General features: G+C 42.3%; 1 pseudogene; it reads left to right on the top strand.

Annotated features, from left to right (window-relative positions):
* LOC115179790 (lysine-specific demethylase 6A-like) overlaps positions 1-13,825 on the top strand; it is a 55,993-nt pseudogene extending 42,168 nt beyond the window's left edge.
* The last annotated feature ends 388 nt before the right edge of the window (positions 13,826-14,213 follow it).

Genomic DNA, 14,213 nt, shown 5'->3' on the forward strand with positions numbered 1-14,213 from the left:
AAGACTTCTTGTCATAGTATAATAATGAAAGGGGAATGTTTTAGTCAATGTTGTGATTCTGATGAGAATCTTACAAATGTATATGCACTCAACATTCAAAAGGTGGTGTTTTGAAGACGTGAGGTATATATTTTCAATTGAAATAATATTGAATGTCCTTTAAAAAAAATGTTATTGTGTATTTGATCCCCAGCTGGAGAATAAGAGGGATGCCTTCTTCCCTCCGCTGCACCAGTTCTGCACAAACCCCTCCAACCCTGTCACTGTCATCAGAGGGCTGGCCGGGGCGCTCAAACTGGGTGAGTCTACCATTTCTACTGCCACCTGCTGGTTAGGAATGTCATTACAATACCCGGTTTTGCCTTTTCTCATTTGGGCAAAAGTCCTTCCACCACCCTCTCTCCTCAGTGACCTTGAAACCGATAAGTGGTGGAGGAGATGTTCATTTGTTAGTAGGTGAACGGATGAGTCCTCCCCTCCTCAATAGCCATCTTTCATCAACTGCTGCTCCTGAGTGGCGCAGCGGTCTAAGGCACTGCATCTCAGTGCTAGAGGCGTCACTACAGACCCTGGTTCGATTCCAGGCTGATCACGACCGACCGTGATTGGGAGTCCCGTAGGGCCCAGCGGGTTAGGGTATGGCCGGGGTAGGCCATCATTGTAAATAAAAATTTGTTCTTAACTGACTTGCCTAGTTAAATAAATAAATGGTTATGAGTATCTTACCTGATTCCTTCGAAGAGCTTTAAAATCCTCCCTTTGCCGCCTCCCCTCAATTACCTTTGACCTTTTTCGAAAGGAGGCAAGAGGGGACGCAAGAGTTGAACCAATTCAGTTGAGAAATGCCCCATGAAGGAGTCCTTACTATTAACTTTGATGTTGCACTTATGCAAGGCCCAATGCAGCTTGAGCATTAGCAGGTTTCCATGCCCTTTATTTGAGTGAGTGCCTGCTTCTACCCCATGTTCTCTCTTTCTCTCGCTCTCTTTTTCATAACCATCTCCTACCTCTTTCCCCCTCTCTCAGACCTGGGTCTGTTCTCTACTAAGACTCTAGTGGAGGCTAACCCAGACCATCTGGTTGAGTGTCGTACCCAGCTGTCTCAGCCCGCTGACGAGAACTGGGACCTGAGTGGCACCAAGAAGATGTGGCGCTGCGAGAGCGGCCGAGCTCACACCACCATCGCCAAATACGCCCAGTACCAGGCTGCCTCCTTCCAGGAGTCACTACGGGTTAGTAGAGAGGCATACATACATACATGCATACATACATACATACATGCATACATACATACATGCATACATACATACATGCATACATACATACATACATACATACATACATACATACATACATACATACATACATACATACATACATACATACATACATACATACATACATACATACATACATACATACATACATACATACATACATACATACACACACACACACACACACACACACACACACACACACACACACACACAGAGTTTCTGTTAGGAAAATGTGGCGCTGGAGAACGTGAATGGAGAGATGTAAATTTACCGGATCCATATGCATTGGGTGCGTAGACCATTAAGGTATCCACCCACGGTGCTCAGAATGACAGAAATCACATGTAGATTATGGTAATGCAGCTTAACAGAACATGCAACTCCTGTAATGAAGCAGACAATAAAACATCATTTTCAAACGTTTGCCAAAATGTAATTTGTTGGAAAACACCATTCTAAACAGGTCACCTGGTAGCAGTTCCATATGTGACCGATGAAAATCTCTGTTAGAAACTTAGAAAGAGGGGGGATCTAGAGGCAACAACTAGGATGGGTTGTTAATATGACTAGGATGGTGCCTTGGCTTCTGGACAACTAAAGAAAGTTGATCTGAAAACCAATAGAACAGTAGATAGATGGCATAGTGGTGGGTCCAATAGGGAAGTAAATGTAATAATTACACCTGTCTGTAATCATTCTAAATACTTCACCAGAAAGCATTACTTGGCCACAGAGGGATTGAGGATCATTAGCTTATTTTGACAAAAATATCTGATTGTTTCAAATCACAAGCTTCTAGGCCTATGCCTAATCGGGAAGCCCGTAATGTGGGCAACGCGTGTGGCAATGAGCCTATCTGAGTTGTGGCTGTCAGTAGAAAAACATCTCAAATATGAAGATAATGTGTGTTGAGTAAAATGTTAAATGTTTAGACAAGATGAAGGGGAGGGGTGTGTGGCAAAGATGGAGGCGAGTCGCTCTCCAGAATGACTCGACTGTTTCCCGCCAAATCTTACGCTTTCATTGTATGAATATTTAAAATAAATGTTTTATCAATTCCCCATTACATACAGTACCAGTCAAAAGTTTGGCAACACCTACTCATTCAAGGGTTTTTCATTTTATAGTTTTCGACATTGTAGAATAATAGTGAAGACATCAAAACTATGAAATAACACACATGGAATCATGTAGTAACCAAAAAAGTGTTTAACAAATCAAAATATATTTGAGATTCTTCTAAGTAACCACCCTTTGCCTTGACAACTGTGCACAGTCTTGGCATTCTCTGCAGTGATATGCCATCACCAGTAGTAAATGTACCATTAATCCCTGTCATTTGGTAACATTGTTTTATAGTATTGCGTGTATTAGGGCTAGGCAATATGGCCAAAATGTCATATTCCGATAACAATACATATCACGATATAGCACATTTTCTGTAAATTCAATTTAGAACTAGTTTTTTGGGTCTCATCCGTAGACTCTCTGTACTGTTTCACATGATTCTTGCGTAGGTGGTAAGAGGTTTCAGCCTGTTGTCGGGACCGTCCTGCGGCATATTTTGCGTTGGACGGTTTTCTGGTCCGTGTCAGACTTTTCATACCCTAACCACGTCCATGCGACCACCGGTGACCCTCTTAGGTACGAGCTCCGTGTCTCCGTGCTCTGTGTCATGTTCACTCTCTTCCATGTTTGTGTTGCAAATTTCCTTCCACACGACAATTTAATTCCACTAAATTATTCAAATAATCTACAGACCGATAAGTATGACTGTAAAAATGTATTTCCATCCAAATAAATGGCAATATTTTGTAATGGGATTTATTTTGGCCGGCGACTGTTTTATTCATCGGCTTTTCTTTTTTTGGGGGGGGTGGCAATATCCGGCAATTGTAGGCTAATGGAAACCCTGACCCACACACAGACCTGTTTCCCAATGCTCGGTGTCTTTTTGAATGGGATCCTCTTTACTCTCAGGAGGAGAATGAGAAGAAGGCGTTGAAGGAGCCCTCAGACACTGAGCCAGCATCAGCAGAGAGGTGAGCAACACACCTGTCAGGATTTCTCACTGATATATTCACAACCGTTGAACCTTTTCTAATCATCATTTCTTCCTGCTGTGTTCAGTGCGGCACGCAAAAGGAGGGGTCCCCTAAAGCACATCAAATTTGGGACCAACATCGACGTGTCGGACGAAAGAAAGTACGTGTTTGTGTGGTCAGATATGGCATGGTCACACGTTGCAAAATTTTGCTAAACCCCATTGCCTCCTCTGAACACACCCCCTTTCTCCTTGTCCACCAGGTGGAAGCTACAGCTGCAGGAGCTGAGTAAGCTGCCTGCGTTCGCCAGGGTGGTGTCTGCTGGCAATCTGCTCAGCCACGTAGGACACACCATCCTGGGCATGAACACTGTCCAGCTCTACATGAAGGTCCCTGGCAGCAGAATACCAGGTAGATACACACATTATGCGCGCACACACACACTGTACATATTAGGCAAGGGCACGGTACTGCGATACAATTTTATAGGACAAGCTGTTGCGGTTTCTAGTGCTTTTTTATATTGATACTTATGAGTTACAAAGACAGACTGTTAAAGATGCACTATGCAGAAATCCCTCTACCATTTCCTGGTTGAAATTCTAATAGTTTGCCTAATTCACTTTGTGCCAAGACAAGCAAGTACAGTGTAGAGAATCATTAAACCGCTGTGAAATATATTTTCCGTAACCAAGAATATTGTTTTTTCAGCTGTTTTAAAGCTGGTGTACAAAACCGAAAGTAAGAGGCAAAAACGAAAGTTAAGAATGGGAAGCATGGACATTTCTCACATAACAGATCTAGTGCGTTCTAGACTTGCTTTCAATGAAAATGACAGATCTATAAATAACATTTCTATGGGATTTTTTTTGGGGGGGGGTCGCCCAAAAAGTTACATAATACAGTTCTAACTCGGTCTTGCTTTATCTCTGTGGCCCAGGTCATCAGGAACACAATAACTTCTGCTCTGTCAACATCAACATCGGCCCTGGGGACTGTGAGTGGTTTGCTGTGCCAGAACCCTACTGGGGAGTGATGAGCAACTTCTGTGAAAAGTAAGGACCTAACAACCATAGAGGCTAGTGATAATACATTATACAATAGTGATGTTGTCAGTGAATGAGAAATGTGTGGGGGGGGTCTGCGAGAACAGCAGAGAAAAGGATATATACAAAAGAAGGAACGATGTCAGATGGGGTGTCAAGGTGAGGATCGGCTTCTTTTGTGCCTCGCTTTGAACACGAAGAACAAACTGTCTGAATGAAAAGGGAGTGATTCAGAGAGATATTGAGTGAAAGGAAGGAAAGGAGCTGAATTGAATCCAGGAATGAGGGCATTAATGAAACAAGGGAGATCTAACTAACCCATCTCTTCTCTCTGACTTTCCACAACAAAACTATTCTGATTTTAAATACAGACAAAGGAATGGCCCAGAAGACAGAAAAGACTGAAATTAGATGGTCTTTAATACGAGTCCTAATTCCACATCTCTTACAGAAATGAGAAAAGACTGAAAATAAATGCCTCCCCCTCGCTCTTTTCCTCCCCCTCGCTCTTTTCCTCCCCCTCGCTCTTTTCCTCGCTCTCCATCAGAAACAACATCAACTTCCTGATGGGTTCGTGGTGGCCCAACCTGGAGGACCTGTATGAGGCAGATGTGCCTGTCTACCGGTTCATCCAGCGGCCGGGGGACCTGGTGTGGCTCAACACAGGCACCGTCCACTGGGTCCAGGCCATCGGCTGGTGCAACAACATCGCCTGGAACGTAGGACCCCTCAGTGGTAAGCCTCTGATGCAGCTTTTGCTTGCTCCTTCGGTTAATGTAAAACACTTAGTAATTAAAAAAAATACATTTATGAATAGAATTTCATACATGGATATTATCTCTTGAAGTGATAGTTGACTCCAGAATCAGTTTGTCAGCTGTTTCTGGACCTGTTAAGTGTTGTAATTAATTTCACAACATCCACAGCCCACCAGTACAAGCTGGCCGTGGAGCGTTACGAGTGGAACAAGCTCCAGAGCGTCAAGTCCCATGTACCCATGGTGCACCTCTCCTGGAACATGGCCCGCAACATCAAGGTGTCTGACCACAAGCTCTTCCAGATGATCAAGTAAGTCACCGTCTTTTACAGTTTAGTTTCACCCTGTGAGCTTCTCTCCTGCCACATGTTAGAACTGTGTGTCCAGTCTGCCATGAGGGGTGGAGAGGGACACAGGGATGCAAACTAGTTTCCTCTCGGCCAAATAGTGATTTGTGATTCGTGTAGATCCGATGAGGGGGGGGGGGGGGCGGCACTACTGGCTGTAGGCGAACAAGTGATGTGCGTTAGGCGCAATACTGGCTGTATCCAAGGCTCAGCCAATCATTCACATAACAACAGCACGCGACTGAAGAGAGAAGAGATGATCAATTTGCTAGTTATAGAATCAGTGCGCGCTCTGGAAAGACAGCAGTAGGGTGCAACGGCAGTTTGCCAGTTACAGTAGCGCATCCCTGAACAATAACGAAGAGGCAGGTGAAAAGTTTGACCATGGAGACGGGGTGAGAAGGTGATGAAGCGTACTTCATGAGCTGCAACCGAAACACAACTGGTATTTGGAAAGTTTTTGAGGTGAGGGAGAAAGTGTGGTGCATCAAGAATTGTAAGCATGATTAAATATCCTGCTGTGGTAGCTGGATCGAATTCTCTGTTAGCTAGCCAGAAAAATGTTGAGCGACATTAGCCAACTTAACTGATCAAATAATTGAGTTTGTTTTGAAATTTGCTGCCTAATGAAGTCCGATAGCTAGCTAGATAACGTTACGACATCAGATGAACTAACGTTAGTAACCTAACCAATTCGCTATAGTATTAACTGGTATATGACTCCTTGCAGTGGATAAAAAGAGGTATGCCAGGTGTACTCTCTGCCTGAAAGAGATCAATTATGTCAACAAAGGGTATCATGCTCTGCTGGCACATTGTAGAACATATGTCCACAATGTAATAATGTGCAGTGTAGCCTAAAGATATTGCTTTTGTTGTGTTGAATTTGACAGTAAAACTTTTGTGTGAGTGGGCAATATTACATTTTTTACTCAGTGGAAGTTATCTTTGTACAAATGTGCACTTGATCGACGTCTACTAGACTGGCCACTATTTTAGAGCAAAAATAGAATGCCCGTTTCATTCTATTTCTACATAGTTTTTTTCCCCTCGTGCAATATTTAGATGTGTGTGTGTGTGTGTGTGGGGTCACAAGCGTTCTATTATAAAGGCTGTCATGGCTAACTGCAATATTAGTGTATTGTTTTTTTCCCTCAAGACTTCGAGTGTCATTTGCAGTAAAGTCTAGGCAACAAATAACATTGAATTGCTTTCCTTACATTATTTTGCTCTGAGTTAGGTTCGCATTAACTACTTTTTAATTTACACAGAGACTGATCATGTTATTTAATTAGTTAAAACCTGCATTTCCCCTTAGCAGGGATATTTTTGCATGTGTCAGTGCAACAAAAAAAAAGTGCCCTTTTTATGCCCTCAGCAGTTTGCATCCCTGGAGTGACAGGGCTTCAGATTGGATGATGACGTGCATTTTGATGATGTGGCTGCTGGAAAACGTAACCTTAAAATGTGTAGGTGTCTGAGTTTCTTTTAATGTGATGGTGTGTTTGCTGAAGATACTGCCTGCTGAGGACGCTGAAGCAGTGTCAGTCGGTGAAGGAGGCTCTAGCCGCAGCAGGGAAGGAGACAGTACTGCAGAGCAGGAACAGGGATGAGCCTGCACACTACTGCACCATCTGTGAGGTACGTCAGGGGCTCCGGCCCATTTCAACCCCTAGTCCCTTACCCAAGCTGCTACCCCACATAGTCATTACATTGTCAGTATTGATAGGTTTGTTTTGAGTAACTGACAGTAATGTTCCGGTTGACGACTGAGTAAATGACTACAGTCCATGACTATCATATGAGTACCTGACAGGATTATGTGTTGACGACTGAGTAAATGACAGTTTCTGACTTCAGTGTGTGTGTGTTGGTTGACTGTTACTGACGTGTGTGTGTGTGTGTGTGTGTGTGTGTGTGTGTGTGTGTGTGTGTGTGTGTGTGTGTGTGTGTGTGTGTGTGTGTACGTTGGTTGATTGTATTACAGATAGGAATGGGCATTTTACATGTTTTGACTGTTCATATTTTTTTTGAGTACTCAAATGGAGAAAAAAAAGCGCATTTATCTATTTGTGAACGACAATGCCTAATATCATAAGCATTACAGATAACAAATCCTAATTGCTAAATTGCCTTATATTTATAGTAACCTCAGCAATGTGGTGCTTTCTTGTAGAATGGCATAGCCTTGTTTTGTTAATTTAGCAGACAAGACTCTTCTTTCCCGCGCGCTTATCAAAGTCAATACACCTACACTACATGACCAAAAGTATGTGGACGCCTGCTCATCGGCTATCTCGTTCCAAAATCATGGGCATTAATATGGAGTTGCTTCCATTCAGCCACGAGCCTCAGTGAGGTCAGGCGATTGGGCCTGGCTCGCAGTTGGTGTTCCAATTAATCCCAAAGGTGTTCGATTGGGTTGAGGTCAGGGCTCTGTGCAGACCTATCAAGTTCTTCCACACTGATCTCGACCAACCATTTCTGTATGGACCTTGCTTTGTGCACGGGGGCGTTGTCATGTTGAAACAGGAAAGGGTCTTCCCCAAACTGTTGCCACAAAGTTGGAAGCATAGAATCATCTAGAATGTCACTGTTGTAGCATTAACATTTCCCTTCACTTGAACTAAGGGGCCTAGCCCGAACCATGAAAAACAACCCCAGACCATTATTCCTCCGCCACCAAACTTTACAGTTGGCACTATGCATTCTGGCAGGTAGTGTTCTCCTGGCATTCGACAAACCCAGATTTATCCGTCGGACTGCCAGATGGTGAAGCGTGATTCATCACTCCACAGAACACGTTTCCATTGCTCCAGAGTCCAATGTCGGCTAGCTTTACACCACTCCAGCCGACGCTTGACATTGCGCATGGTCATCTTAGGCTTGTGTGCATCTCTTCAGCCATGGAAATCCATTTCATGAAGCTCCAGATGAACAGTTGTTGTGCTAATGTAGCTTCCAGAGGCCATTTGGAAGTTGGTAGTTAGTGTTGCAACAGACAATTTTTACACGCTTCAGCACACGGTGGTCCCGTTCTGAGCTTGTGTGGCCTACCACTTCGCAGCGGAGCCATTGTTGCTCCAAAATGTTTCCACTTCACAATAACAGCACTTACAGTTGACCGGCGCAGCCCAAGCAGGGCAGAAATTTGACGAAATGAGTTGTTTGGCCATGTGTATTTTATTGTTTAAAAAGTATGTAATTTAACAGAATAACATAGAATAGTGTGAATTGCATCTTGCGTCTGGAACAGTTATTCTCAGGGATCATTTTAAACGGGGCTCAATTTGGCCAGTTCAGGGTTACAGACCCAAACCTTTTGGATATACAGAAGTTCTATTTAGTTATTATGCCTGTTCTTTGGAATGTTTTTAATGGGTTAACAGTTCTCCATTGAACACTGCATGGGGATGAATTATGGCCAGGACATCTGTTTCGTGAATAGGCCTAGGCTTAGTGATTCTGATAAATGTCTTTATCAAAGTCATGTTTTTAGTGTAGAACAACGTTGAATAACCAATTCTGAATGCCGCTAGCAGTTTGCAAGGTAGGGTTGTCATTAATGTTAGTTACCACAGCCACAAAGTCAGTCAGCCTGTTTCAACAATTTTAGTTTCATAAAATCTTTTATTTTAAACCTTTATCCCTAACCACACTGTTAACCTTATGCCTAACCTTAAGCACATTTTTGTTTGCGGGACACAGCCCCTATATGGAAAGATAAGACTCACGAACATGGTGTTCTCCGTTTTTGCTTTTCGGAACCCAAAAGCATCTTGACTTGTCTGAAGTCTGTACAGCCGATTATGCCAACTTCTGTCTGTAGCCCATCAGTTTGGGCTACACACTAATATGACCCTCTGTGGAAAGGTTTTGCTCCACAGGCCTCACAAGACTCGTCTGAAGGTGCCCCCGGTACCAGTTGAAAAAATGAATGGAAGTATATATGGAGACAGTTTAGTGCCAAAAATAAGGGTTTAAATATATGTAAAAAACAAAAATATTTTGTTGACTGATCTTATCTCTCAGATATAGGACAGACACTACAGAACAAACTTCATTGGGTTTATTTTTGGGAACTGTTCCATGTAGTGAATCTGTTATTCATTGTGTTTGTATGGGCTATATATCTATCGCCCTGTCACACTACCGGGGTCACTAAGAAAGGTCCATGTTTTTGAAAGAAAAGCAAAACAAAATTGCCCTTTAAAATAACATAAAATTGATCAGAAATAGTGTAGACATTATTAATGTTGTAAATGACTATTGTAGCTGGAAACTACTTTTTTTATTTTTATTTAATGGAATATCTACATACGCGTACAGAGGCCCATTATCAGCAACCCTCACTCCTGTGTTCCAATGGCACGTTGTTAGCTAATCCAAGTTTATCATTTTTAAAGGCTAATTGATCATTAGGAAACCCTTTTTGCATTTGTGTTAACACAGGTGAAAACTGTTGTTCTGATTAAGGAAGCAATAGAACTGGCCGCCTTTAGACTAGTTGAGTAGCTGGAGCATCAGCATTTGTGGGTTCAATTACAGGCTCAAAATGGGCAGAAACAAAGAACTTCTGAAACTCGTCAGTCTATTCTTGTTCTGAGAAATGAAGGTTATTCCATGCGAGAAATTGGCAAGAAACTGAAGATATCGTACAATGCTATGTACTACTCCCTTCACAGAACAGCGCAAAAACTGGCTCTAACCAGAATAGAAAGAGGAGTGGGAGGCCCCGGTGCACAACTGAACAAGAGGACAAGTATATTAGTGTCTAGTTTGAGGAAGATGCTTCACAAGTCCTCAACTGGCAGCTTCATTAAATAGTACCCGCTAAACACCAGTCTCAACGTCAACAGTGAAGAGGTGACTCCGGGATGCTGGCCTTCACGGCAGAGTAGCAAAGAAAAAGCCAGATCTCAGACTAGCCAATAAAACGAAAATATTAAGATGGGCAAAAAAACACACACTGGACACACGAAGATTGGAAAAAGTGTTATGGACAGACAAATAAAAATTTGAGGTGTTCGGATCACAAAGAAGAACATTCGTGAGACGCAGAAAACATGAAGATGCTGGAGGAGTGCTTGACGCCATCTCAAGCATGGTGGAGGCAAACTGATGGTCTGGGGGTGCTTTGGTGGTGGTAAGGATTTGTACAGGGTTAAAGGGATCTTGAAGAAGGAAGACTCACTCCATTTTGCAATGCCATACCCTGTGGACGGCACTTAATTGGAGACAATTTCCTCCTACAACAGGACAATGACCTAAAGCACAGCTCCAAACTATGCAAGAACTATTTAGGGAAGAAGCAGTCAGCTGGTATTCTGTCTATAATGGAGTGGACAGCACAGTCACCGGATCTCAACCCTATTGAGCTGTTGTGGGAGCAGCTTGACCGTATGGTAGGTAAGTGGCCATCTAACTTGGGGGAAGTGCTCAGGAAGCATGGGCTGATATCTCTTCAGATTACCTCAACAAATTCACAACTAGAATGACAAAGGTCTGCAAATGGAGGGTTCTTTGACGAAAGCAAAGTTTGAAGGACAGTTACTTCAATTAAAAATGTATAACACAGCCTTCCCTGTAGCTCAGTTGGTAGAGCATGGTGTTTGCAACGCCAGGGTTGTGGGTTCGATTACCACGGGGGGCCAGTACGGGGGGGGGGGGGGGGGGGGAAATGTATGTATGCATTCACTACTGTAAGTCACTCTGGATAAGAGCGTCTGCTAAATGACTCAAATGTAAATGTAAAATGTATAACCTTGTCAACATCTTGACTATTTCCTATTCATTTTGCAACTCATTTCATGTATATTTTAATGGGAATTTAAGTGCTTCAAGGTGTGTTAAAATTCTAAATGAAATAGCTAGATGGTCCTTGGTATGACCTTAAACCAATTCCCTACAGCTCAGTAGAACCCTCCCCCGGCTTACAGGGATATGACTGAACAGCTTCAAGATGGAGTTTTCACCTCAGGTCCACTACTCTATTACGCATGCCCATCCCTAGTTACTGACATGTGTTGGTTGACTGCGTTACTGACTGGTGTGTGTTGGTTGACTGTGTTCCAGGTGGAGGTGTTTAACCTGCTGTTTGTGCGGAGCGAGCTCCTCTCCAGGAAGCAGAAGCAGTACGTGGTTCACTGCCAGGACTGTGCCCGGAAAGGCAGCGCCGAGCTGGACAACTTTGTGGTTGTAGAGAAACACCGGATGGATGATCTCATGCAGGTCTACGACCAGTTCACACTAGTAAGTCACACTTTGATTTGGCTCTATTGACATTGTTGGGTTGTACATAGAGATCCTATTAAAGGACTACTTCCTCATTTGATTGGTATATTGGCCAGTGTTTGTGTCGCGTGAGTTCCATGTGCATTTCAATAAATGGAATTCTATAAAATACCTTTTTTTGTTTCATGCGTTGAATTGGTATTGAACTCTCCCCCTCTTTCTCACCAGGCCCCTCTGCATTCATCTTCATCTTGACATTAGACATCCCTTCGGCTTCTGTGGGGCGACCAAGCATTACAGGAACTTTCATTTCAAAGGAAAAATGGACCATTTCTGATATTCAGGAAAGTCGAGACAGTCTCCCCGTATGGCTGTTATCCACAGCGACGGCTGGAGGCAGCAGCGGCTGCGTGTGTCTATGCAACCTGTCAAGTGCGCCGTGTCAACCCCCCTCTTCCCCCTGGGGGGCGCCAGAGAGCGCACTTCCCAACACAGGACTCCCCCCCTCGTAACAATGGTTCAGCTCTTTTTAATGGAGGACTTAATCCAAAAACATTTGGGAAAGGGGCGGGAATTATTATTGAGTGAAGATGTTTTGTAGATATTGTATCCGTCACAACTGGCAACACCACCCTAAAAGACTACTGACTGGACAACCTGTTCTCTTTTTATTTTTATTATTCTGTTAACAGGCTGATGTGATCCCTTTGTTTTCCTGAATTCTCCAGGTGTTTTCCTTCCCTCTAAGGAGCACTAGCCTAACTGGTCTTTTTCTATGGTAGATAGTAATTTTAAGACTCTTTGGATGGCAAAATCTACAAAAAAATTGTAATGTGAAGAGTTTAGGTGATTATCCTTTTTTTTTTTTTTTTCTTTTTTTACAGCTTTTGTTTTATCTTTGTTATTTTGGAGCTATGACGTTCGGTTTTTGGTTGTTTTAGGTAAAAAAAAAAAGAGGAAAAATGTTGGGGAAAATCAATAGCCAAGTCACAAAGAAAAATGGGTTGCACATTGACCTAAAGGAGAATTTAGCTTTTTTTTACAACCAAATATATTTTTGATGTAAATGGCATGTTATTGAAGGGTCCAGACAGTTTTTATAGCGATTTGAGAAACTTACCGCAACCAGCGATTTGAATTCCTTCATCCCCGTTGTGCAGTATGTGGGCTCTGAAAAATGAACAAAGGCTCCAAAAACACCCCAATATGTCCTTTTTGAAACGGAAATGCTCTCAGTAGTGATGCATGTCTTTAGATAGTGTACAGATGACGTTGTCATTCTGAACTTTATCCGCAACGTTATGTTCCATTTTGTTGCGACTCAAGCGATACCTCCGTCCATTCTACGGGTCACAGCCAAAACACTTGCGTAAATGAGGGATACAAAGTATATTGAAGCAGGTGCTTCCACACAGGAAGTTCCAGACGCTTGTTGAATCTATGCCAAGTTGCATTGAAGCTGTTCTGGCAGCTCTTGTTGTCCCAACGCCCTATTAAGACGCTTTATGTTGGCGTTTCCTTTATTTTGGCAGTTACCTGTAGCAGCAGTCTACGCGGAGAATGAAACGGCTGGATATGGGAAACGTCTTGAGACGCACAAATGGAATATAGCATTGCAGAATGACACAATTTCAAAGACCTGCATCATGTTTTTTCAGGGCCCCCATACTGCACAACGAGGATGAGGAAATGATTCGCTGGTTGTGTTAAGTTTCTCAAACAAGTGAAATCGCATAGAAGTGTGGACTTCTATAACATGCCATTTATATCAAAATACAGATTTGGTTGTAATAAAAAAAAGAGCTAACTTCTCCTTTTAAGGAATAAAGTTTGATTTGTGATTTTTGTTATGTTTCTAATCTTGATGTAAATTTACACTATTTATAAATACATATTTATTGCTTGAAAATATTTGTTGATGGAATGCTGTTATTTTTTTCCAGAGTACCTGCCATTAAATTTGAAGGAGTTTTGTCATTTTAACACAACTCCTCGTACATTTTCTATATATAAATAAAACTGCTTAGCAAGCGTTGTACAGAAACTGACATTTAAAATTGTTTTATTGTTTTGAAGAATGTTTTATGATGAGTCATTAAACACAATTGTCAAATAATCCATGAATGTAATTACTTTCACCAGTGTGTGCGTACAGTATGTCTGCAGAAATAATGAATTGTTTGGCATTCATTTATTTTGTGCTGCAACTTCTAAGATAATGTACATTTCAAGGCCACGGTGAACCCAGTGAAATATTGTTCTTTCTAGACAAAAAAAACAGGGCCCAATCCAAATACAGCAGACCTCATTAGAAATCACAACTCTGCTTCTATAACTTGTATTTATTTGATGATACAAAAGCATTGTCACACGGTCTCTGAATTGGGAGAAAATACTTACCGTGAGATTAAGTGAGTGATTATTTGAGTAGGGCCTAAAACCCAGCAGACAATGTAGCTGTAGAATCACCCACACAGAATTCTACACTGTATGCCAGGTCAACA

Source organism: Salmo trutta, chromosome 39, assembly GCF_901001165.1.
Source record: "Salmo trutta chromosome 39, fSalTru1.1, whole genome shotgun sequence".
NCBI classification, from domain to species: Eukaryota; Metazoa; Chordata; class Actinopteri; order Salmoniformes; family Salmonidae; genus Salmo; species Salmo trutta.